Source organism: Eurosta solidaginis, chromosome 3 (assembly GCF_040869045.1).
Source record: "Eurosta solidaginis isolate ZX-2024a chromosome 3, ASM4086904v1, whole genome shotgun sequence".
NCBI classification, from domain to species: Eukaryota; Metazoa; Arthropoda; class Insecta; order Diptera; family Tephritidae; genus Eurosta; species Eurosta solidaginis.
This window is the reverse complement of record NC_090321.1, coordinates 275,453,430-275,478,298: the sequence shown is the minus strand read 5'-3', so window position 1 is coordinate 275,478,298 and position 24,869 is coordinate 275,453,430. Positions and strand designations below refer to the sequence as shown.

Below are 24,869 nucleotides of genomic sequence, written 5' to 3'. Positions count from 1 at the left end.
GATGTTGCTTTGCCCGGGAGTTGAACCCAGGGGATACGGTGTGATAGGCGGAGCACGCTACCCATCACACCACGGCGGCCGCCGACATAGAAAATTGCTTAGTCATAAAAGGGGCGGTGCCAGGCCCATTTTTTAAAATTTGAAGTTTTTCCTATTTGTTGTTATAAATCCACTTGGGGAAATGAAATACCATTGATATAAAACTCTTGTTTGCAAACATATAGCTTATTTTATTCGTCCACGACCGTTTTGAAAATTTTTTATATAAAAGTGGACGACAAAACTTCAGCACAAGCTTCTCAGTTTCAAGCTGCTTTTTCTAGCGCGCAAACGTTGCTGTTGTTGTTGTAGCGATAAGGACACTCCCCGAAGGCCTTGGGGAGTGTTATCGATGTTGATAGCCCTTGCCGGATGCAGATCCGTTACGTTCCGGTAACAAGCATAATAAAGGTACTGTGTAGCCAACGAGCCTTTTCGATGGCTATTTTAATTTGCCGAAATAAAAAAATGCAAATTTCCAATAAGCGTATAAATTTTATTGAAGCGATTTGAAATGCAGCCGGGTTCGATTTAGCCCGTGCACTCTGAATAGCGATTGAACAACGAGTAAAAAATGTACATGTTAGGTGAAAATAATGAGAGCCTTTAGCAAAGGCAAAAGCAATAAATGAGATTAATTTGGATAAATTTGTGTATATGCACGTGTGTAGGTATATGCTAGTATGTATCTAAAATGAATTTGACTTCTCATTGCTTTGCAGAGCAATTTACAATGTATGTATGTATGTACATATGTAAAATGTATTAATTTGGAGTGGAGTTTGTCATATTATATTAACTGGACTGTGCTGCTAGCATTGTTCCGTTTTCGGCAGTGCCCAGCAAGCCAACAGCTAATGTTTCTGCTGTAGACAGTGCAGGCGTAACCAAACATTCTCCCCCCGTTGGAAGGCCAGGGCTTTCAACCTCATCTTGCTTCGGGAGTGGGCACAATTTTCTGATAGCTCTCCGGATGGTCCCAGTGGCAGTTTTTAGCTCTGCAACTCGCGATACTCCATCTGTTCCGCTGATAAGTTTGACGACTCTTGCTAGTGGCCACTTAAGTGGTGGCAAATTTTCGTTTTTCACTAAAACGACGTCGTTGATATATAGACCAGCTTTTTGTTTACGCCATTTCGACCGCTGTTGTAGCAAAGTTAAATACTCTTCACGCCATCGGGCCCAAAATATTTGCTGGTAGTATGACATTCGCTGCCATTGATCTAAGCGATTAAATTTAAGAGCGGTGAGGTTAGGCTCGTCAAACAAGGCGAGAGGAGCCGTTCCTATGAAGTGCGCAGGTGTCAAAACGTCCAGATCATCGGGATGCTCTGAAAGTGAAAACAAAGGTCTAGAGTTAATGATTGCCGCAATGTGACATACGAGCGTGCGCAGCTCATCAAAGTTTAACAAAGAATTTCCGGCTGTTCGATAGAAATGATGTTTTGCCGTTTTTACTGCTGCCTCCCACAATCCACCAAAGTGAGGAGAGCGTGGAGGAATGAATCGCCAATCGATAGAATTGTCTAAACAAAACTCATGTACTGCCTTCGCATGATCATCGCTAAGAAAAAGCCGCCTCAATTCAGCAAGTTCATTCTTTGCGCCGACGAAGTTGGTAGCGTTGTCTGACCATATTCTGGCAGGACAACGTCGAGTGAGAATGAAGCGTTTGAGAGATTTTAGAAAAGCCTTTGTAGAGAGATCCATAACTAGCTCCAAATGAACGGCCTTGGTAGCGAAGCATATGAAGATACAAATGTAACACTTTATGGACTGCTTGTTACGTATTTCGTTTTTGTAAAAGAATGGTCCACAAAAGTCAACGCCTGTGACCATGAATACATACGATGTATTAACTCGATCATGAGGGAGGTCCGCCATGATGTGTTCAGCTATATACGGTTTAGCTCGAAAGCAGATTATGCATTTACTTACAGTATTCGAGACGGTTTTTCGACCTCCTATTGGCCAGTATTGCAAGCGAATGTTAGCCAGCAGCGCACGAGGTCCAGCATGTAAATTGCGCCTATGGAAGTGCATGATGAGTGCGTGGGTTACCGGATGGCGTCTGGGCAATATGATAGGATGTTTTGCATTGAAGTCCAAAGCTGTTTTTTGGAGTCGCCCACCCACACGGAGTAAACCATAATCGTCGATAAATGGGGAGAGAGACGCGATGCAGCTGGATGCCCTTACACCTTCACCATTTTTCAAAGCACTGTAATCATCACGAAGATTCGTCATTTGAATTGTGCGCAAAAGCAGTTTTGTCCCTCCACGAATATCGTCAACTGTCAACCCTGGATGTCGAGCCTTATGAACAAATTTGTAAATGTAAGCGAAAACGTGTTGCAGATTTGTAAACGAAGTATTGTATTTGCATTCCAAAGTTATATCAGATAACCGAGGGACGGCCAGTAGTACTTTCTTGAGAAGCTCAGGGAGCTCCTTTACTGCACTACAACTTAATGGCCATTTGTTTCGACCATCAACTAGAAACTCTGGACAATGCATCCAAATTGGTGATTCAATTAGTTCGCTAGGAGATGCACCTCTTGATAAGATGTCTGCTGGATTTAGCTTAGTCGGCACGTAATTCCACTCCATTTTTGTCGTCAGCTCTTGTATTTGTGCTATACGGTTGGATGTAAAAACTTGAAATCGAGATGGTTCGTCGCGGATCCAGGCTAATACAACTGCGGAATCCGACCAACAATAAAAGGGGCAATTGTAAACATTCATTTCAGCTATATCGTGCATTAGTTGCGATAACAATGCTGCGCCACACAATTCTAGTGCTACACGTGATTTCGAGCAAACTAAATGTACCTGCTTCCCCTTTTCATTGCCAGATACTACGTTTACACAGGCTCCGCATGCTTCTACGCTTGCGTCGCTGAAACCATGAACCTCAACTACTCCTTTTGTAAAGATAGACAGTCTAGGAAAACAAAGTTTAGGTATGCTTACGAGGTCTTCATACAAACTATTCCACGATGAGTCCAACGATGAGGGCAAGCTTTCGTCCCAGTTGAGTCGTTCTCTCCACAGATGCTGAAGGAAAATCTTTGCCCTTGAAATTATCGGACCAATTAAACCCAATGGGTCGTAAAAACGAGCGATTGTTGATAACACCGATCGCTTGCAGTTTCTCTTTGCTGTATTTGTGGGTGTAAATGTGAACAGCAGGCAATCGGAGGCAGGATCCCAAGTAAGACCGAGTGTTTTAGTGATGTTAGTTCTATCATCGAAGCTTAAGAGAGTTTCGGTGTCTTCGGGTGGTATGTCTCGAAGAAATTAGAGTTATTGGAGCACCACTTACGCAATTTAAACTGGCCCCCAGCCAACATTTCAGTTATTTCATTCATGATTTGTCGAACTTCTTGAACAGAATCTCCTCCGCTAATAAGATCGTCGACATAAAAGTCTCTCTTCAATATTTTAGAACCAACAGGAAATGAGTGCTGTTCGTCAAACGCTAATTGATGCATTGATCGCACCGACAGAAATGCAGCTGGGCGAGTACCATACGTAACTGTATCAAGTTTGAAAATTTGAATGGGGTGTCGTAGGGTATCGCGCCATAAAATGCACTGCAAGTAGGAATCAGACTCTGCCACCTGAACGCATCTATACATTTTGCAGATATCGCCTGTTAAGGCGACCGGAAATGTTCGAAATCGCAATAATGTGTTAAAGAGTTTGGGTTGTATGGTAGGCCCTGTCATGAGCACATCGTTGAGCGAATACCCGGTTGACGTGGCTGCCGAGCCATCAAATACTACCCGAAGTTTAGTGGTAGTACTTTCGTTTAAAACGCAGTGATGTGGTAGAAAATATTTACAAAGATTATGATTTTATTCGCTAACTAACGACATATGTTTCAAGTCTAAGTACTCATGAATGAAAGCACCGTACTGAGCCTTTAATGTTGGTTGTCGCTCTAGTTTACGCTCTAAATTCAGAAATCTACGCAAAGCTTGTGAGTATGACTCCCCCAACAGGCTTATATTTGATTTAATAGGCAAACGAACAGAATAAGCCCCAGAGGGTAGTCTAACGAAGTTAGCCTTAAAATGGGATTCACAATCCATTTCTTCTTTGGTATATTTGGCAACAGCGGAGCAAGAGCTGTCCATTTCCCAAAATCTACGAACAATCTGATCAAGTTGAACCATGTTTTCATCCTCTACATCGGCTGAGACTACCCACCCTAACCTGGTTTTTTGAAGTACTGGGAGGCCAGCTGCAAGTTTAATTTGTCCAACGCACAAGAGCTCATAAAAAAGACTTGCACCAATAAGCATATCAACGCGTTGGGGTTTATAAAATTCACAGTCTGCTAGTCGGATATTTGAAGGAATGTTCCACGACGATATATTCAGGCCTATGTTGGGTTGATTATCCGTTATGCTGGGAGCTACCAAAGCAGTAATAAGAGTTGAGTATTCGGAAGTTTGGGAGCGAAGATTGATATCAACGGTGAAGCCATCGGAATCGAACTTGGAGTCACCAAGACCAGATACTGATGCAGACGATTTAGTTCTACGCAGCTGTAATTGCTGAGCAAGACGCGATGTGATTATGTGTAACTGCGATCCAGAGTCGAGCAGTGCACGGCATGGTACCCAAGTACCGGCATTGTTTTTGACGTCAATCACTGCAGTAGCCAAGAGCACAACATCAAATTTGATATTCTGAGCAACTGAGGAAGAGGGGGAAACTACTGTCAAAGAGCTATGGGGCGGTTGTAAAGCAGCTTGCGATGATGTTTTAGGATTATGATCCGAGTTTGCGGCTTCCTGCTTGTTGGAGTGTTGTAGATGCAATAAGCTATGATGCTTATTGCCGCACGAACGACATAAGCCAGCACTGCATGCTCTAAGCTGGTGACCTTTTCGAAGGCAATTAAGGCATAACAAAAGCCGTTTGGCTTCTTTTAGTCGTAGTTGTGGCGATAAATTATTAAAACGAATGCAACTATATATTGAGTGGTCTGTATTGTCACAAAACACACAGCCATTAGATATGTTAGTTGTTATAAAAGATTTTCTACTAGTGTTAGAAATTCTACTGTTCTTTCCCACCTGAGATATGCGCGTGCTTGCTGCAACTGAGTGTTCAACATTTTCCAACTTTTGACATCGTTTCTCTAGAAAGGTAGTGAATTGTTCGCACGACGGTATAACATCCAAGGGAGCAGTTTCTTCCCACTTTGTCTGCGTTGCACTGTCTACCTTTTGAAGAAGAATCTGTATGACAATGCATGCCGCTATTTGTTCCAAATTCCCAATTGTTAGCAGTGCTCTTAAGTTGGCGTTAACCTTGTCAGACAGCTCACGCAATTTAGCTGCCGAAGAAGACTCTACCCTCTTAAGCCCCAGAATATCAGTGATGTGTGCCTGGAAAATAAGACGCTTATTGTTAAAACGTTTTTCAAGTAGTTCTAAAGCAACACTATAATTTGAACCACTGATTTCTAACGAACGGATGGTGTCTAATGCTGCCCCTTTCAGCGATGTTCGCAAATGCTGCATCTTTTCGACATCCGTTAGATCAGGATCTTTCCCGATTATGGTAGTAAACATGGAGATAAAGTCGGTGTATTCAGTGTAGTTTCCGCTGAAAACAGGCAACTTCAGCTCAGGTAAACGTGGCCGACTTTGCATTATAATGGTTTGCCCTTCATATGTTTGGTCATGGCGCATAGTTGAACAAGGTGGCATTTGAGACGAACGCTTTCGAATCTCATGCTGAATACGAGACCTGAGTGAAATGATTAACTCATCGCAGTTTGATCGCAGCTCCCCACGGATTTCATTAAAATCAAGTACTTCGAGTATGTCATGCGCTGAACAAAACGAAGTGCTAATGTGTTCAAGACGTTCCAATCGCACATTCAATTCAGTTTCGTTGATTAAACCAATTTTTTCACCTTCAATGGCGTTTTCAATTGTTTGCGCTTGCACATAAAACGACTGTGCTTTACGCTTATAAAAGGTCACTTTATTTTCTGCAGATAGATCTTCTGCCATCGTAGCAGTGTACCTTACCAATTAAAAACAAGAATTTTGTTGTAGACAAGGTTCAGGAAAAAACTTTATTTCCGCTACTAAAATTAAAAATGCTGCGGTAAGCACCCTGATGAAAATCAATCACGAGATTTTGTAGCGGTAAAAATGAACGGCTTTCAATTGCTTGAAAAAATATGCACCACCAGCGACACATGTACCCAAGCCGGAATATATATATATATAGATGCGAATCTCCGCTACTTTTATGTCACAAAATCGATATTAAAAAATATTTATCAAGACGTTCGATATTGTCCTGAATTTAACAATAAAGATCACGTCGGGGTCACCAAAAAATGTGTAGCCAACGAGCCTTTTCGATGGCTATTTTAATTTGCCGAAATAAAAAAATGCAAATTTCCAATAAGCGTATAAATTTTATTGAAGCGATTTGAAATGCAGCCGGGTTCGATTTAGCCCGTGCACTCTGAATAGCGATTGAACAACGAGTAAAAAATGTACATGTTAGGTGAAACTAATGAGAGCCTCTAGCAAAGGCAAAAGCAATAAATGAGATTAATTTGGATAAATTTGTGTATATGCACGTGTGTAGGTATATGCTAGTATGTATCTAAAATGAATTTGACTTCTCATTGCTTCGCAGAGCAATTTACAATGTATGTATGTATGTACATATGTAAAATGTATTAATTTGGAGTGGAGTTTGTCATATTATATTAACTGGACTGTGCTGCTAGCATTGTTCCGTTTTCGGCAGTGCCCAGCAAGCCAACAGCTAATGGTTCTGCTGTAGACAGTGCAGGCGTAACCAAACAGGTACCATGCCGATCATCTCGGGAAACGATTTATTATGACCACATGAAACCTTCGAGGCCATACCGCCCTCCCACCCCTTCATCCATCAGGAGTTCGGGGTCGCCAGGGCCTCGGCTGTTAAGGAAACAGGGTTCGCCACGGATAGGTGAGGTTGACAATTGGGTTGGATAAGCTATATAATGTGCTGTCAACCCCTTTCGCTGCACAAGAGACCACGCATCAGTAAACATCAATTAAATAGATGCAACGTAGATACTGAGAGCGTCGAAGATTATTATAGAATCGCATTCTATATTCCATTCCTTGATGCATTCATAATTCATATCAAGAGCGGTTACATGAAACACCAACTAATTTTCGAAAATTTCGGTGTTTTGTTCCCCAAAAATTAATACAAGGCTGAAAAATGCAATAAACTGCATGAATTTTATGATAATGTTGTGAATTGATTCAAAACCGAGATTGCAATGCAAGTCAAAATGTGGAGAAGGCGAGTCGATGGTCAGAATTTTAAAAACGTGTTTGATGCACTTGAGGTGGGTACAATTTTGATGATCACCTACAAAATTTGTATGCTATATTTCTTATTTATCTTATTTTTTCAGATGGTTAATCCAAATGCTTTCGAATATGTAAATAAGATACTGCGCATATTAGCCCTTCTACCAGTTTCGACAGCAACACCAGAACGCACATTTTCTGCCCTCAAAACGTTAAAATCATACTTGCGGAGTACAATCAGTCAAGCACGTTTGAATGGACTCGCTTCATTGAATATCCATATTGGTACACCACTGTCTGCAAACGAAGTACTAGAAGAGCTTTCAAAAAACCTAGGCGATTGTTGGGAAATAGTTATGGGAAAAATTAGTTTCTTTATGATGTACATATGTGTTTAAAGCTTGAATATACAGCCATATTTTACTGACTTTTGTATGACATGAAAATTGGTTCGTAGCCAAAATCGGTCAGTACTGATATTCTTATTAACCCATATATGCCCAGCGCACCATTTTTAAAACGCCTTGTATTTATAAGTTATTTAAAAATCTAGCGAAGCAGTATCAGTAAATGTTTCAGTTTGGTATTTTTGTTATTAGCGGCAACACCAGCACGTGCTTCGTTTTCGCCATTACCTTAGTTTATTCATAAAAATGGTAAAGAGTGATTGGTGTTTTGTACGATGTACGATGTTCCGAAATAAAAAGTAAGTTTGCGTGGTTCTTTTTTTATAAATGTGATATTTTTCGTTTATGCTAACAGTTTTATCTATGTAAAATGCTAAACTAAAATAAACAAATGTGTTATCGTTTATGTGAACTTTTGTGAGCGATGTTTTGCGACGCCCCATTTTTGGGGCGCTGAGCACAGCTGCTCACATGATTTTGCACAAACTTTTTAAGAAAATTTGTTCAAATTTAGTGGATATATCCATGCATTTGCGCTTTCTTTCATTCGATTTTTTCAAAATTTTATGGTGACTCCGCAATCCATAATACAGACTTAACTCTTGCTGATATAATAGACATATAAGACAATAAAGGCGATATTTTCAATGCTGCTGTCTACATTTCCCCTCTCGAAAATTAGTTGTTAAGTGATGAAGATGACACTGTTGAATGAGATTTTAATCATCTGTCAGGAAATAATTTGCCAGCATGTAATAAGAAAAAGTGGTAGTGAATTGAAAACAGAATCTTTTATGCGTAAGGATGAATCAGATATGGATGATAGTGATGAGAACGTTCTCTATCACAATTGAAGCTATACTATCAAGACCAAGTAATAAAGTTATAGAAAAAACCACCTCTAGAGAGGGAATGGTATAAAACAAAGACTTTCCAACATATGAAAAGCAAGTTTGGAGTAAGCCTGACTTTCTCAACGATTTAGGAGCCCCGTGGAGTGGGTTTTTACAATGATGAGTTGATAGATTTAATAGTGCTGAACTCAAAAACGTTTGCTACTTACGAAGGAAACGGAAATTGTACTTGTTATATTCTTATTGACTGGGTATTTTTCTAATTCAAGATATCGAATGTTTTGGGATACCGGTGCTGATACATATTATCCTGGCTTTGCTAATTCTATGCCTAGAGTGAGGTTCGAGCAAATTCTAAGTTATATGCACGTAAGCGAAAATACTTCATAAGTTCACAGTGATAAGTTTACAAAGATTCGGCCATTGTGGGATAAGCTAAATACCAGATAAATGACATACTTCCCGAACTACCATACCATAAGTTCAAGTTTATATCGATAACTTTTTTTATGTTTGCCTACGGCGTTGAAGGAATCTTGGCATCATATTTAACTAACTCCATTTTTTACTAAAAGAAATCTGTCCTGTATTTATAATTTTCCTTAATAAAATAAAGGTCATAATTTTTTCTAAGTTCAGCTACTTAATACATTTTTATTACTCTCTGGCATGACTAGCGCCCCAATTTTGGGGCGGCCTTTTTCTAAAAACCGGCGAGAGATATGAATGAAATTCTTAAAGCACTCGGATATTTGGGTCTCTTAGCACACTTATGTTGTATAATTCACTTCAAAATTTTAGTTTTAAAAAGTTGGGATTATATGGGTTAAAAGTGCATATATTAGTTTATTTAAGTTTTACCGGTAAAGCCGTCATTTTAACTTTAGTACTTTCTATCAACATCTCCACGGGGGGGGTTTGAACCCGAAAACCGCCCCCCGTAAATCCGTCACTTATTTTATTGCAAACTTTGAACTTTCAGGTAGAAAAATGATCTTAAACAAAATTTTATAGAAGTGACAAGGCATCATATGTACCTAAAACTTGAAGAGCCCAACTTTTTAACCCCAGTTTCGAACTCTTCAAGGAAGTATAGTTCGGTTTCTGGTTACAAAATTAATTTGGATTTTTGTTGGTCAGTTGTAAAGCAGAATGGAAAATATGAATTCATATTTAGCTTCTTGAGAAGCCAATAGCGAAAATCTTTATTTATTTTTATTTTATTCGGTGTCCGGTGTTATTCATGTTTTGATTTTAAAAAGGTAATATCTATTGAATAGATTTATTTAATTGGTATTTTCAGCATTCCCGGGATTAAATGACAACAACTTTTGGGATTCCGGGATCCCTGGATATACATCCCTAGTTATTATACATTGGTGCACAGTATGACAGCCAGATCACTGCCATAGTCTGGAATATTTTGGGCCCATGCATTTGGATGAATAATTGAAGCGGAAAAACATGTCCATGGATTCGACGGGAGCAAAGAAGAGTGAAAATTGTTTATATTGTTGACAAGGAGCAACGAGATACTTCGTACCAATCTCATCTTGAACTGATTTCACCATATTTCGGGCTTAGTTATATGAGTCAAAACAGCGAATATAATTACATGGCTTTGGAGTTAAGACATTCATATGTATATAATGTATGGGGAGAGATGGATTCAATACTTGGGCCACGAGAAGATTCAATAGCAAATCTGTTGAAAGGGCTGCTTCGACGGCAACATACTATTAACTATATGGGCCCGCTTTGGAGAAATATTTTGCTATATTTGAACCGTCTTTGGTCGCGAAAAAACGCATGATTCCCGTTCACGCACCACTTGCCATAGGAACATTTAGTTATTTCATCTTTTAAACTTTAGTGTCATCCTTTCTATCAGTAAAAACTGATAGATTGTGTTTATTTTGTTATTAAATTAGGTACTTTAAAAATTTTGATAAGAGTTTTATTGCAAGCAGTTGAATTGATACAAAACGGTCAACAATTTTAGCTTATTTTTTAATCTTTGCAAAGCCTACTGCTGATTTCAAGTTTTTTTATACTACTTCTCAAACAACTAAATAGTCTTAAGCAATTTCTAAGCTATTTTGGTTTCAATTTGAATACAGTCATTTGAAGAATATAATCTTCGATGGAAAGTTTAAAACTAAAACCAAAAAGTTTTGCCCAAAAATTATGAACTATTAGAAGATAAACCCAATTAATAATATTTTTGTTTTTAAACTTAAGTCCAGCAATTTGAAATTTTTTTTTTCCAATGAAAGTCTTAAATTCCAAATTAACAGGGGACTAAATTTAATTGTTTTTGTAAGTGTTTTGAATTTTGTAATTGAAATTTAAGTAACTTCCCGATCAGCTAGAAGCTTGAAACTTGGAATATAGTTCAGAACCTGATGACAATACAATAATAATAAAAAACCGCCGCTAGGTGGCGCAAGTATCGAGATATTCACAAAACTCGTATTTGAGGTCCGAGTTGGCTCATATCTGGAACAAATAATATATACAAAAATAGAAAGCGACCTATGAAAAAAATCGCCGCTAGGTGGCGCAAGGTTCGATATACAAAAATCGTATTTGTGGTCGGATTTGGCTCATATTTCGAACACATAATACATACATGAATAGAAAGCGACATATGAAAAAAATCGCCGCTAAGTGGCGCAAGGATCAAGATATTGAAAAAATCGTATTTGCGGTCTGATTTGGCTCATATTTGGAACACATAATACATGCGTGAATAGAACGCGACTTATGATGTCCGATTTGGCTCATATTTGGAACAAATATTACATACAGTCCGGTAGAAGTGGCATCAAAATATTTCGGAGTTCGAGGAGAGACAAGCACCAACGCTTTTATTTAATTGTCTGATCAACGCCCTAGATTGATGAGGAGTGTGATGACTAGTACCTAGGACCTACCTAATTATTTTATAGCTTTCAGTATTATTATTACTTCATGCAAATATTGTTTACAATAAAACCGTTTAACTTAAAACAATTTTTTTTCTGTGATTTAACATATGGAACATTTTTGGTAAAAAAATTTTAACTGCAAGGGATTAAGAAACAAATAGAAGTGTATTATTTGCAAAACTATTTTATTCTTATTTTTTTATTTACTTTTTTTACTTTATTCTATTCTATTCTATTTTGTTTTGTTTTTGTTTATTTTATGCCATTTTTGTTTTTTATTAATTCTGTTTATCATAATACGGAGAGCACCATAAACAAAACATTATAAGCACGTGTACAAGCTGGTAAAAATATGGGTATGACAATACAAGCACAGCTAATAGGCCCGTCACATAAGATTTTTGATGCAACATCATGCGCTGACAGATGAGTAGATTGAATGCCAATATTTGCATGGGGGCGACAAAAAGCATATTACCAGTGCCATCTGACGTGAAAAAGTAGCCTGCTTGAAGCTTTTGTAGCTAGCAAAGCATAAAAAGAAGAATTTGGCTGTGGATGCTTTCAGAATTAGCAAGTGAAATTACTATCACACTCTTTGGTGCTCTTGTAACATTTTTCACAATAAAACTGTCTTTTATCAAAGTAATAGAAGACAAAGTATGTAAGCTAGTGTTTTTCTGTATAATGAGAATTTTTATAAACGTGCTTACCTAAAACCGCAACATTTTGCGCGATTTTTACGGTGTTCGCTTTTGCATTAAAACTCGTGAACATGAGAAAATTCATTGTGACGCTGCCATAAGTCAACTGATATATATGACGTCAAAGTAACAGTTTCTGGGTTACCATTCCGCTACCTATTTCCCAAACACAAACCAATTTAAAACTGGATATCTGTACTCTCATGCAAAACCGCTGAAGTTCATTCATACAAAAATTGAAGTTACGAGTTTCAAAGTTTGCTTTTTGATGCTGTAATGCATTCTCATTCGATTTCATTCAATAACAAGTTTTGGAGAGGTTTTTAACAAATAGATTTCAACTAAAGTCTTCATATTCACCCAACTGACCAATGCTTGGTTTTCATGAGGTCAAATTTAACACAGGCTTGGCCTTATCATGAATACGGCCTATCATTAGTGATAGAACTTTTAGAAAAAATATCGATACCGGTACTCAAATGAAATGATCGGATCAAAGTATCGATGCTGATACTCATACCCAGTCAAAGGATTCCATTATACTCAATCTAAATGGGTACTTCGGAATTTTAACCAAAAGTGATGAAACTCTTTTTTAAAACGAGATCGTATGTTTTGAGTTTAGTGGAAAATAAGTAAGGAACTTTATGTTAGGACGAAGCCGAACATTCAACAGAAATGTCACAAAAATTAAATGATTTAAAAGATTTTTCATGGACTTTAGGCATTGTAGCATTAGCAAAAATATAGTAAAGCATCCTATGTGGTTGGGGCTTTAGTTGTACTTGACAGGCGCACGCAGTGGCAACACGCATGGCAAGTACAACTGCAGCCAACGTCACACAAAGAAAAAAAAGAGAAATAATGAAATACAAGCGGCCATTACATTTTTGACCGACATCGTGGAAAGTGGACATAGGCTGGAGACTCGGTCATTTGAAATTTGGCAGCGACGATGAGTAGAGTGAAAGAAAGTGGTGGTACAGTGGAAAAGAAAATTTTAAAACATTAAATAAAACGCTAACAAAATAATTTCAACTTGATAACAATACAGTTAATAAAATTTTTCTAATAAAATAACTTAAATTTATTTAACAAAAACGGAAGTAATAAAAAGATTTCTAACAAAATATTTTAAAATTATAACAAAAACAGAGGTAACAATTTTCCTAATAGAACATTTTCAAAATTGATAACAAAACGGAGGTAATAAAATTTTTCTAATAGAATGTCCTAAATTTATATAACAAAAACGGAAGTAATAAAAAGATTTCTAACAAAATATTGTCAAATTATAACAAAAAAAGAGGTAACAATTTTTCTAATAGAACATTTTCAAAATTTATAACAAAACGGAGGTAATAAAATTTTTCTAATAAAATAATTTCGAATCTAATAAAAACGGAATTAATACAATTTTTCTAACAAATATTTTCAACTATATAACAAAAACGAAATACAACATTTCAAAATTTATAACAAAACGGAAATAATAAATATTTCTAATAAAATATCTTCGAATTTTTAACAAAATACAGATGTAATAAAATTGGCTAACGAAATACTTTAAAATATATACAGAGAAATAATAGGAAAATTTTACAACTAAATCTACGACTACAAATACACATTAAAAGAAGCAGAGATAATACAAATTAAAGAAACGGAAATAATAAGATCTATAATTCGGAAAACTTAATTCGTCTACTTAAGGGCAACTGTACCACCAAGCATCGACATTAACAACAACATTCCTCTACTCACCTAACGGCAGAAAACCACGCCATATATCTATATATGCAGCAGCAGCAACAACACCAGCAGCGCATAATACTGGCAGCGCAGTAGCAGCAGCAGGACCAACATCGGGGCAGCAGCGCAGCAGAAAAAGCAGCGGCGGCTAAAGCAGAACCTCGGAAGCAGCTCTTAAGTATATTACTTACATATGTATATGTAGTTTTTGTGCAAATTTTTTTCTACATACACACATTTACGTATATACATAAATTTTTTTGGATTTTGATTAAAACGGTGGTACTGTTGAACAACCAAATACATTTTGGATTAAAGCGGTGCGTCCGTCTAAACTTAACAATTAATACTTTTTCAGTTTTCAACAATTCTAAAATTTTCGAACCATTTTATAAAATTCAACATTTGCAAATTTACATTTAAATTTTCCTCTCAAGTCTCAACTCATTTTACGAATTCACATTTTCTTCAAATTTCTAATATTTTCAAATTTCTAATTTAAAAGCTTCTCAACTCATTTTACAAATTCCCATACTCTCAAGCTTCAATTTTTATTTCAAATTTTCAAATCATTTCACACATTTTTCATTCAAAGTTTCACATGTCTGTATTTCCATTTCTCAAATTTTCATTATACTTCAGTTTTTTAATACGTACATTCTCCAAAAAAATTCTTTTTCACCATATAAGACTCAGTGAACTAGATAAGCAGTTCACGTGCAATCTATAAATTTTGGAATTTTGATATAAGCGTTGGTTTGTGGAAAACCAATTGAATTTTTTTTTTGATATAAAATGTGGTTCCGTGAAAAACCAAATGAGATTTTGTTTAACAAAGCGGTGCGTCCGTGATTACCACATTACTGAGATTTTTGCCATTCATACTTTTAAATTTTTGAGCCCATTCTAAATTCAATTTCTTCTTTCAGCTTTCTAGTATCAATATTTTTGTTTCAATTAGATTCTCCAGTTCTAGCAAAAATTTAACTTCTAATTTAGAGTCAAATCTCAACGATTCCAATAGTGCAAAATTAACTTCAACTTCTTCTACCTTAAACCCAGATCTTAACGATCCAATTAGTCCAAACATTGCCTCAAATTCTTCTAATTCAGCTTCAGATCTTAACGATCAAATCATGGCAACACTCGAGCAAAAGAGATATTCCATTACCATGTGTGCTACTTCTATTAGAGAAAACTACAGCGGCGATCCGTTGGCGCTTGAGTCCTTTATAGACAAAATTGGATTACTTGAAGAGTTCGCCGATGAAAATTTAACTGGTACTTTCATATCGTTTCTAAAATCGAAACTCGAGGGTAAAGCACGCGAAGAAATTCCAACTGAGGTAAATTCCGTTAGTCAAATTAAAGCCGCGTTACGAAGTAGAATTAAACCCGACAATTCAAAAGTTGTCGCGGGTAAAATCGCGTCTTTGCATGTGGTAAACAATAACTACTCGGAATTTACCAAGCGTGTTGAAGAATTGTCAGACTCATTAGAGCGTTCCCTGATCATTGAAGGTATGACGCAAGCGAAAGCTCACGAAATGGCTGTAGAGCAAACATTTAACGTATGTAGGCTGAACACTCGTTCAGAATTAGTAAAGTCAATTTTAGCATCAACTACTTTCAGCGACTCAAAGGACGTAGTTGCAAAAATGATAGTAGAACGTAATAATGAGGTTAAAGAACGTCAAGTGCTAGCGTTTCAGTCGCGTGTTAATAGGCCAAATAGTTTTCGAGGCGGATTTAGGGGACATAATTACAGTAATAGGTTCAATAACAATAGCAATCGTTTCAATAACAATAACAGCCGTTTCAATAACAATAACAGCAGACACAATAATAATGGAAACAGCTATAGGTTTAATAACAATAGTAGAAGAGGCCACAGTAATAATTCTAATAACAATAATTCGGGCAATTGTTCTAGTTCTCGGAGAAACAATAGTAACAGACGTGAAAATTAGAGTAATAATGCTAATGTACGTGCTTTAAACGCGGATGCCCCTCAGGAGCGAACAATGGGGGAGCAAGAGCTAGAATACTAGATGAAAACTTTCCTAAAAACGCTGTTTACTGTTTGAATCTCAACTATTCCGATTTCATCGAATTAAAATGTAGTGATTCTTATAAGTCATGCATTTTTCTCGTAGATTCTCAAGCTGATATTTCCTTAATTAAATTTTCAAGTTTAACAGATAGAGTTCAAATTAACGGTAAAGATATTATTAACATAACAGGTGTAACAACAGATTAGGTTTCAACGTTAGGTACAGTAAATATAAATTTAATTGCATAAAATTTTTTCATTCCGCATAAATTACACGTAGTAAGTGACGATTTTAACATACCTTCGGACGGCATACTCGGCAAGGATTTTCTAAAAACATGTAAGTGCATAATCGACTATACAAACAATAGCATAACAATTAGCATTGGCACAGAAAGTCATAGTATAAAAATTTTACATGGTATGACCACAGACACTTTAGTGATTCCTCCAAGATGTGAAGTTTATCGGTTGTTTAATTTGAAAAAATATAAAAATCCAGTTTTTGTAGACGCGCAAGAAATTTGTAGTGGTGTTTTTACCGCAAAGTGCATTGTTGATACAAATAACCCAATTTTAAAAGTTTTAAATATAACCGATGAGGTAAAATATGTCAACAAATGCAATATAGTAACCGAAGAAATTACCAACTTCAACGTATACAAAATCAGTGAAACTTCAGAAAATACAAAACGTCTGGAAGAATTAAAAAGTGTTCTACAAAAACAAATGGCAAAATATGACCAATGCCAATTGCTTGATTTATGTCTAAAATATGCCGATGTATTTGCTTTAAAAACGGACCGTATGACTCTTAACAACTTTTACGAACAGAAACTTAGATTGACTGACAAAAACCCGGTTTACATTAAAAGCTATCGTTTGCCTTATTTACAACGGGAAGAAATAAATAGACAGGTTGATAATTTACTGCAGAACGATTTAATAGAGCCAAGTTTTTCAAATTACAATAGCCCACTAATTTTAGTTCCAAAAAAAGATCCCACAGGTCAAAAGGCATATCGTATGTGCGTAGATCATATAAAGGACAAAATCGCTTAAACCTGGATACTGGTAATTAACGAAGTGTTCCTAAATCAGTTGATTTATTTTAAACCTTTTACTTTTTTAAATAAATACAAAACAAATAAGTAAGTTGTTTTGTCAAATGCCTTTCCTTACAGAAAATCATCCTACCTCATACAAGCTGTTTTTTCAAATTTCATTTTTGTAAAATAGGACATGGTTTTTTTGTCTTATGTCGACACAAGTTTTTTTGACGAAAGCCAATTAAAAAAAAAAGCCAAATTAAGATTTTTTTCTAGCGGCATTTATCTTTGAATTAATTTTATTAATGAATTTGTTTTAAAATAAAGAAAATATTCCATTTATTTTTAATTAAAAAATTCAAAAACATCGCGTATAATATTAAATTACTATTTGCATATGCATATGTAAGTATAGAAAATAATTATAATAATTATTATTAAGTATAATCATCTAGGTCTGAATCAGCTTCGACTTCGCATTCACCTTCTGCTGGTAAATGTCTATAAAAATTATGTAAATCGGTGTTGATCAGGGGCAGCATATCCAATAAATCTTTCTTTTTGTTTTTTGTTATAGTCAACAAAGATGTATAGCTCGTCGGCAATATAGGAATCGGCTTTCCTGGACGACGTGGGTTGATGTTTAACTCATTAAATTCTACTTCTGGTTTCAAAGACGTCTTATATTGTAAAACTCCAGGCTTTTGTTTCTCATAGCGCATCCAGCGAACGTTTTTCCACTCAAACTTGTCACCTGAAATTGACGAGATTAAATAAATTGACTAAATATATACATATAAATAAGTATCATTATATGTTTAATAATGAAAAATTTGAAATTTATAAGTTACGATTTGAAAATTACCTTTTGCGTTTGTCGTTCTCAAAGTGTAATTCATTTTAAGGAGGGCACTGAAGTCAAAAAACTCTTCCTGATGACATATTTTTCTTTTTCCTTTCAATCTTTGCTTGAACGGAATCACATTCAAGATGCGTGTATCCCACAACTAGGAATTTATGGTCTATAACCGCTATACTAGGATGTTTTTCGATAACTTGTTCAAATATGGCTGAAATATAAGAATTACGATTCTGCCCCGGACATGAGTCGCTGTACATAATAACATGACTAATTGATTCTGGCAGGCTCATCAAACATTTAAAAATGCAAGAGCCAATATCATTTGCTCCACGTTTTGCAATTACTTCGTGCCATATGTAACAGTTTGCTTTTTTCATTTTTCCGTCGTGCACTGTTAAATTGAAAGTCCATAATGGACGTTTATAAAAAAACATTGAAGCATTTAGGTACGGAGTTGGCAAACATTGTTGTAAGTCAAACGAAAACATTTTTACATTCCCATGGTTAATGGCTATCTCTTTGTCGGTTTTTTTGCAGTTATATGCAAAATCTGCCTCATCGTGATGTCCTTTTTGTTCCATTAATAGTTGTTTCTTTTCATTTTCCCCCGTCGTGTTTTCTACACGGGATTTTAGGATTTCACATTTATTGCAAAGATCAACTTGAGGCTTCTTAAACTTTATATTTAATTGTCGAAATATTTCTTGATATTTTGTTTCTGAAACCGGTTCAGAATACTTTTCTTTATACAATCTATATAAGTGAGCAAGGTTTAGGCCACGCTGGAAGTATAGCTGACTAGTGTGACGACGACTGTATTGGCTTTGGTACTTAGGTATACTGTGTATATGTGCAAGTACTTCATTATATTTTTCGATTGACAACTTATGATGAGGAGAATGCTTGCCTCGTTGGTCATTTGCGATATCTCCACCAAAATGGCCTTTGATCTTTTGACGACATACAGTTTTAATACTTTGATCCGTTTCACCAAATATTTTTAAAAAACACTTTTTGCATACTCTAGTTTTCTGTCCATTAGTTTCAAAGTGATAAAAATAAACAAACTGTCGATTTCTTGGATTTGAGGCTTTTTTAAGCGTTTCAGTTTTTTGGGCTCTATGTGTATCATACGAGCAAGATAATAGTGTCGCTTGTTATAATCCTCGAGTTTCCAGTAGACTTTGAATATTTTTTCCTGTTGGTCGACGGTGATTTTTGTATTACACATTTTAAAGCAATCGACTAATTTTTCAGTTTTCTTTGCTGGAATTGTCTTATTCTTCCACGTAACATATTCCTTTCCCAAATTTTTGTTTAGTTTATTAGTTTTCTTAAAATTTGTTGGCTTCGAGTTATTCAGAAGTAGTTCCTCATTAAATTGTGGTGAAACTGTATCGCTAAGGTTTGACTCAATTACACCTTCCATCATTCTGATACTTTCCGATGTAGTGTTATGACTAGGAATGCTCGAAGATACATAATCTGAATCGTTGTAATCAGTTTCATGAAATATATCTTCTTCTGAGTGGTCGCTTTCAATGCTCCTAAATTCGGAAGTATTTAGATGTTGTCGCAACATAGAAATGTTACTAGTATCGAATAGCACATTATAGGATGAAGCTGTTTCATTTGGGAGTTCATTCAATACTTCACGATCCACGAAGCTAAACGGATGAACTATTTTTTATTTTGCACACTTTTACTAGGGCATATACTGGAGGTCACTTTTTTTTTTTTTGGGCTAAAGCCACTAATTTTTTACCTCTACCCATTTTTTTCAATAAAACTTGTTTTATTTTCGAAAAGCAACTTAAATTTGCTTATTTTACTTTTATAACTTTAGCTAAAGCAATTCTCTGCAAATAAGATTTCACTTTTTACACTGTTTTTCGCAATAAATAACCTGTATTGATGCAAGATGTTCTGTCACAATTTCATTTGGCAACTGAATGATTGACAAATCAGCTTGTTCAAATTAAGAAAGCAGTTTTTTTTAAGCATGCATTTGACAAAAGAACTTCAACCGAAACAAGTTGTTTTGTCAAATTAAAATTGTTGAAGTTACTCAAACGATAAACAGAGACAAGTTTTTTTGAAAAATTTCCGTTATGATTTTTACGTTGGAAATTCCAACTTAATCGAGACAAGCTCTTTTGTCACACGTAATTGTGAAAAACTACAAAAGAAGTTATTTTGATGACCGTTATAACTTTTGAACTAACGTTCCTAGGAATATGGCTATAAGACAGAAATATGCGCCTTGAAATTTCATATATATGATAAAAATCTTGGAGAATTGTCTTATTTCGAGAGAAGTTGTTTTGTCAAATATCCACAGATATGTAGACGCAGTTATTGTTTCGTTTATGTAGATACATGATGATTGAATTATTGATGTGCATTCACGTCACTGCTTAGCATCGGCCTGGAGCTGGCAGCACTCCTTAGTTTTGCTAATATTCGTAACAATATATATGGCTAAACCGATTTGGGATTTCAAAATCAACTAACCATCATCTCTCCTTCCTGTATCTTTCCTAAAAATTTCATGGAAATCTGTCGAGCCGTTCTCGAGTTATGGAGTGACAATCAAAATGTACACTTCTTTATATATATATAAGATGTTTTAGATACGGACGAGGTCATCAGCAAATGTATATCGGTGAAACCCTTAAAAACTTCACGAAATTTTCGGATGGTGATTACGTGGCGGTTTTAGAAATGAACAAATAGCAAGTAAATGTTTCTTTTTTTGCAGTTTATACGATATAAATAAAAATAGTAATTGAATAACAATTAAAAGCTAAGCTATAAAAAATTAATTTATTGAGTTACTTTATGAAGGCAAAGTTGTAAACCAAATGTTTCCAAACTCAAACTAGCTTCTAAAATTTCTGTTCTATCTTATCGATGAACTAATTAATAACTTGTTAGCTTTCAACGTTATCAGATAGTTTTGAACAATTTTATTGGCTCTCACAGTGTATGAACTAATTAAGATGGAACTGTGTTTTTAATATATAGTGAATTTGTATGTATGAACTGACTATATGTATGTATGTACATCATAACAAACAAGAATTGGAACTAATCAAAAGACGAAAGTGCAAGAGAAACTGAGGGAAAATATATACCCTAAATTTTTTAGTTTTGAAAACACCTTCGGCTTATTTTTATCTCAAGTTATCGTGTTAACGGGCAGACGGACGGACGGACATGGCTCAATCAAATTTTTTTTCGGTACTAATGATTTTGATATATCGAAGTCTATATCTATCTCGATTGTTTTATACCTGTACAACCAACCGTTATCCAATCAAAGTTATAATACCCAGTGTACAAGTACAGCTGAGTATAAAAAAGTGCCGAGTGCTGTTAAAGTAATGCACATGGGCAAGCACAGAAACTAAAGTGTCCTGTGTTTAGAACAATTAACATCCGCAGAGCCTTCAAGGATTATGGAAACATGGCCTGGACGTATTTTAGGAGTCGCTTAACATTAAATTCTATCGTCTTAGAAGAAGCAAGAACGCCGCTGAACGCATGATATAAGTCCTGATAATATGTAATTAACGGCCCACTCTAAAATTTCGGGCCTTGTCCCTCTTATATATTAAGTCTAATGCTTGAAATACAATGCCGAGCGACGATGATATACGCCGCGTCAGGCGATGACATTTATTTATCAAATTACGCCCAGACATTTCGTCTACTTAAAACACAATGCCGGACGAAATTGACGCTGTTTATTCAGAGTGGCCACTATTTAGAAATAAAGATGAAAACTATTAATACTTTTTTAATTTCTTGCTTTAGCTATTGACTGCTAAAACACGCACAAAATGTTAAGAGCTGTGTTAATCCGGAGGGCGAACATTAATATTATAACCCTTTAATTTAAAAAATACAGTTTACATGTGTCAACCCTACCATCGAATGACATGAGTTGAGCGAGGACAGCGAACGTGGTTGCAATCATTAAAGATTGGCTTTTCATTTTTCTATTAATTAACTTGTATTTGTATACTCATTTCAATCGCTTAGCGTTAACACATGCCTACGGCACGTTACGTATGTACGTTTCCACAAGCTTGCATGAGTTAAAATTTTTGACAGCGCACGTTCCCGGTTAGTTGAAAACATTGATTGAAAAAACGAAAATTTAGCAAATGTTTGTGCTAATTACCTTTCAGTTTTTAATACCGAAACACGTCTTTTTATATCCCTCCCAATTTTTTTGAACGTGTTTTGGCAGTAAAATTAAGAATTATATGTAAAAAAGAAATGTTTTTGGATATTATGATTTCTTTTTTTATGCTTAAAGAAATTGAACAGCAGCAACCCTTGGGATGTTTGTCGTCTTCGCCCGGCGACGACGATAGAAATAAATCTATTTGCGCAAAATGACGTCGCGTAAATTTCGCTCTTCTCTTTCATTGTGTTCACCTTCATGTAATTACGGGGATTCTTGATAACTCGAGTTACGTACTAATATTCACCACCCACTTAAACCATCTCTCGTTCACCTACACTCTTCATCATAGTGCTTTTAGTTTTAATGTTAGTAAGTAAGGCTTTATATATGTATATAAAGATTACTTTCAATAAAAAGCCCTTTTGGATGAAACCTCAAACAGTAAGTTCAAATTGGAATTTTATTTAAGGATCGAAGTGGACTCAAATCCGTTAATGAAAGTCGCGCAGTCGAAATGAACCGAAAAGAAATTAAATTTCAAAGTGTTTATTTTTGTGGCAACCTAGAAAAAAATTAAATTAACTGTGGTAAGTGTGTTTTTTTTCTGTTTATCAGAAAACCTTTAACGACTACAGTTGTTTTAATTGCTACGACGCCGTAGTATTTTTCTGGGATCTAAAAATAAATTCGAACTAAATCAAATACTAATCGAAAATAATAAGTAAAGGGCGTAACAAAAACCTATGCATATGTTCAAATAGTTGCTTATTTAGGAACAATGTTTTTGTGAGTACTTAAGTTAACAAATTTAAAACAAACAAAAAACAAGTAAGGAAGGTTAAGTTCGGGTGTAACCGAACATTACACACTCAGTTGAGAGCTATGGTGACTACATAAGGGAAAATAACCATGTAGGAAAATGAACCGAGGGAAACCCTGGAATGTGTTTGTATGACATGTGTATCAAATGAAAGGCATTAAAGAGTATTTTATGAGGGAGTGCGCCATAGTTCTATAGGTGGACGCCATTTAGGGATATAGCCATAAAGGTGGATAAGGGTTGACTCTAGAATGCGTTTGTACGATATGGGTATCAAATGAAAGGTATTAATGAGTATTTTAAAAGGGCGTGGACCTAAGTTCTATAGATGGACGCCTTTTCGAGATATCGCCGTAAAGATGGACCAGGGGTGACTCTATAATGCGTTTGCACAATATGGGCATCAAACGAAAGGTGTTAATGAGTATTTTAAAAGGGAGTGGGCCTTAGTTCTATAGGTGGACGCCGTTTCGAGATATCGTCATAAAGGTGGACCAGGGGTGACTCTAGAATGCGTTTGTACGATATGGGTATCAAATGAAAGGTGTTAATGAGTATTTTAAAAGGGAGTAATCCTTAGTTCCATAGGTGGACGCCGTTTCGAGATATCGCCATAAAGGTGGACCAGGGGTGACCCTAGAATTTGTTTGTACAATATGGGCATCAAACGAATGGTGTTAATGAGTATTTTAAAAGGGAGTGGGCCTTAGTTCTATAGGTGGATGCCGTTTCGAAATATCGCCATAAAAGTGGACCAGGGGTGACTCTAGAATGTGTTTGTACGATATGGATATCAAATTAAAGGTATTAATGAGGATTTTAAAAGGGAGTGGTGGTTGTTGTATAGGTGGTCGCCTTTTCGAAATATCGCCATAAAGGTGGACCAGGGGTGACTGTAGAATGCGTTTGTACGATATGGATACCAAATTAAAGGTATTAATGAGGGTTTTAAAAGGGAGTGGTGGTTGTTGTATAGGTGGTCGCATTTTCGAGATATCGCCATAAAGGTGGACCAGGGGTGACCCTAGAATTTGTTTGTACAATATGGGCATCAAAAGAAAGGTGATAATGAGTATTTTAAAAGGGAGTATTCCTTAGTTCCATAGGTGGACGCCGTTTCGAGATATCGACATAAAGGTGGACCAGGGGTGACCTTAGAATTTGTTTGTACAATATGGGTATCAGAAGAAAGATGTTAATTAATATTTTAAAAGGGATTAATTCTTAGTTCCATAGGTGGACGCCGTTTCGAGATATCGCCATAAAGGTGGACCAGGGGTGACCCTAGAATTTGTTTGTACAATATGGGTATCAAAAGAAAGGTTTTAATGAGTATTTTAAAAGGGTGTGGGGCTTAGTTTTATAGGTGGACACCTTTTCGGAATATCGCCAAAAAGGTGGACCAGGGGTGACTCTAGAATGTGTTTGTACGATATGTGTATCAAATTAAAGGTATTAATGAGGGTTTTAAAAGGGAGTGGTGGTTGTTGTATAGGTGGTCGCATTTTCGAGATATCGCCATAAAGGTGGACCAGGGGTGACCCTAGAATTTGTTTGTACAATATGGGCATCAAAAGAAAGGTGATAATGAGTATTTTAAAAGGGAGTATTCCTTAGTTCCATAGGTGGACGCCGTTTCGAGATATCGACATAAAGGTGGACCAGGGGTGACCTTAGAATTTGTTTGTACAATATGGGTATCAGAAGAAAGATGTTAATTAATATTTTAAAAGGGATTAATTCTTAGTTCCATAGGTGGACGCCGTTTCGAGATATCGCCATAAAGGTGGACCAGGGGTGACCCTAGAATTTGTTTGTACAATATGGGTATCAAAAGAAAGGTTTT

General features: G+C 36.0%; 1 protein-coding gene across 1 annotated transcript in view; it reads right to left on the bottom strand.

The window, feature by feature from the left end:
• LOC137245615 (putative inorganic phosphate cotransporter) overlaps positions 1-24,869 on the bottom strand; it is a 40,562-nt gene that overhangs the window by 10,341 nt on the left and 5,352 nt on the right. The window lies entirely within an intron of this gene.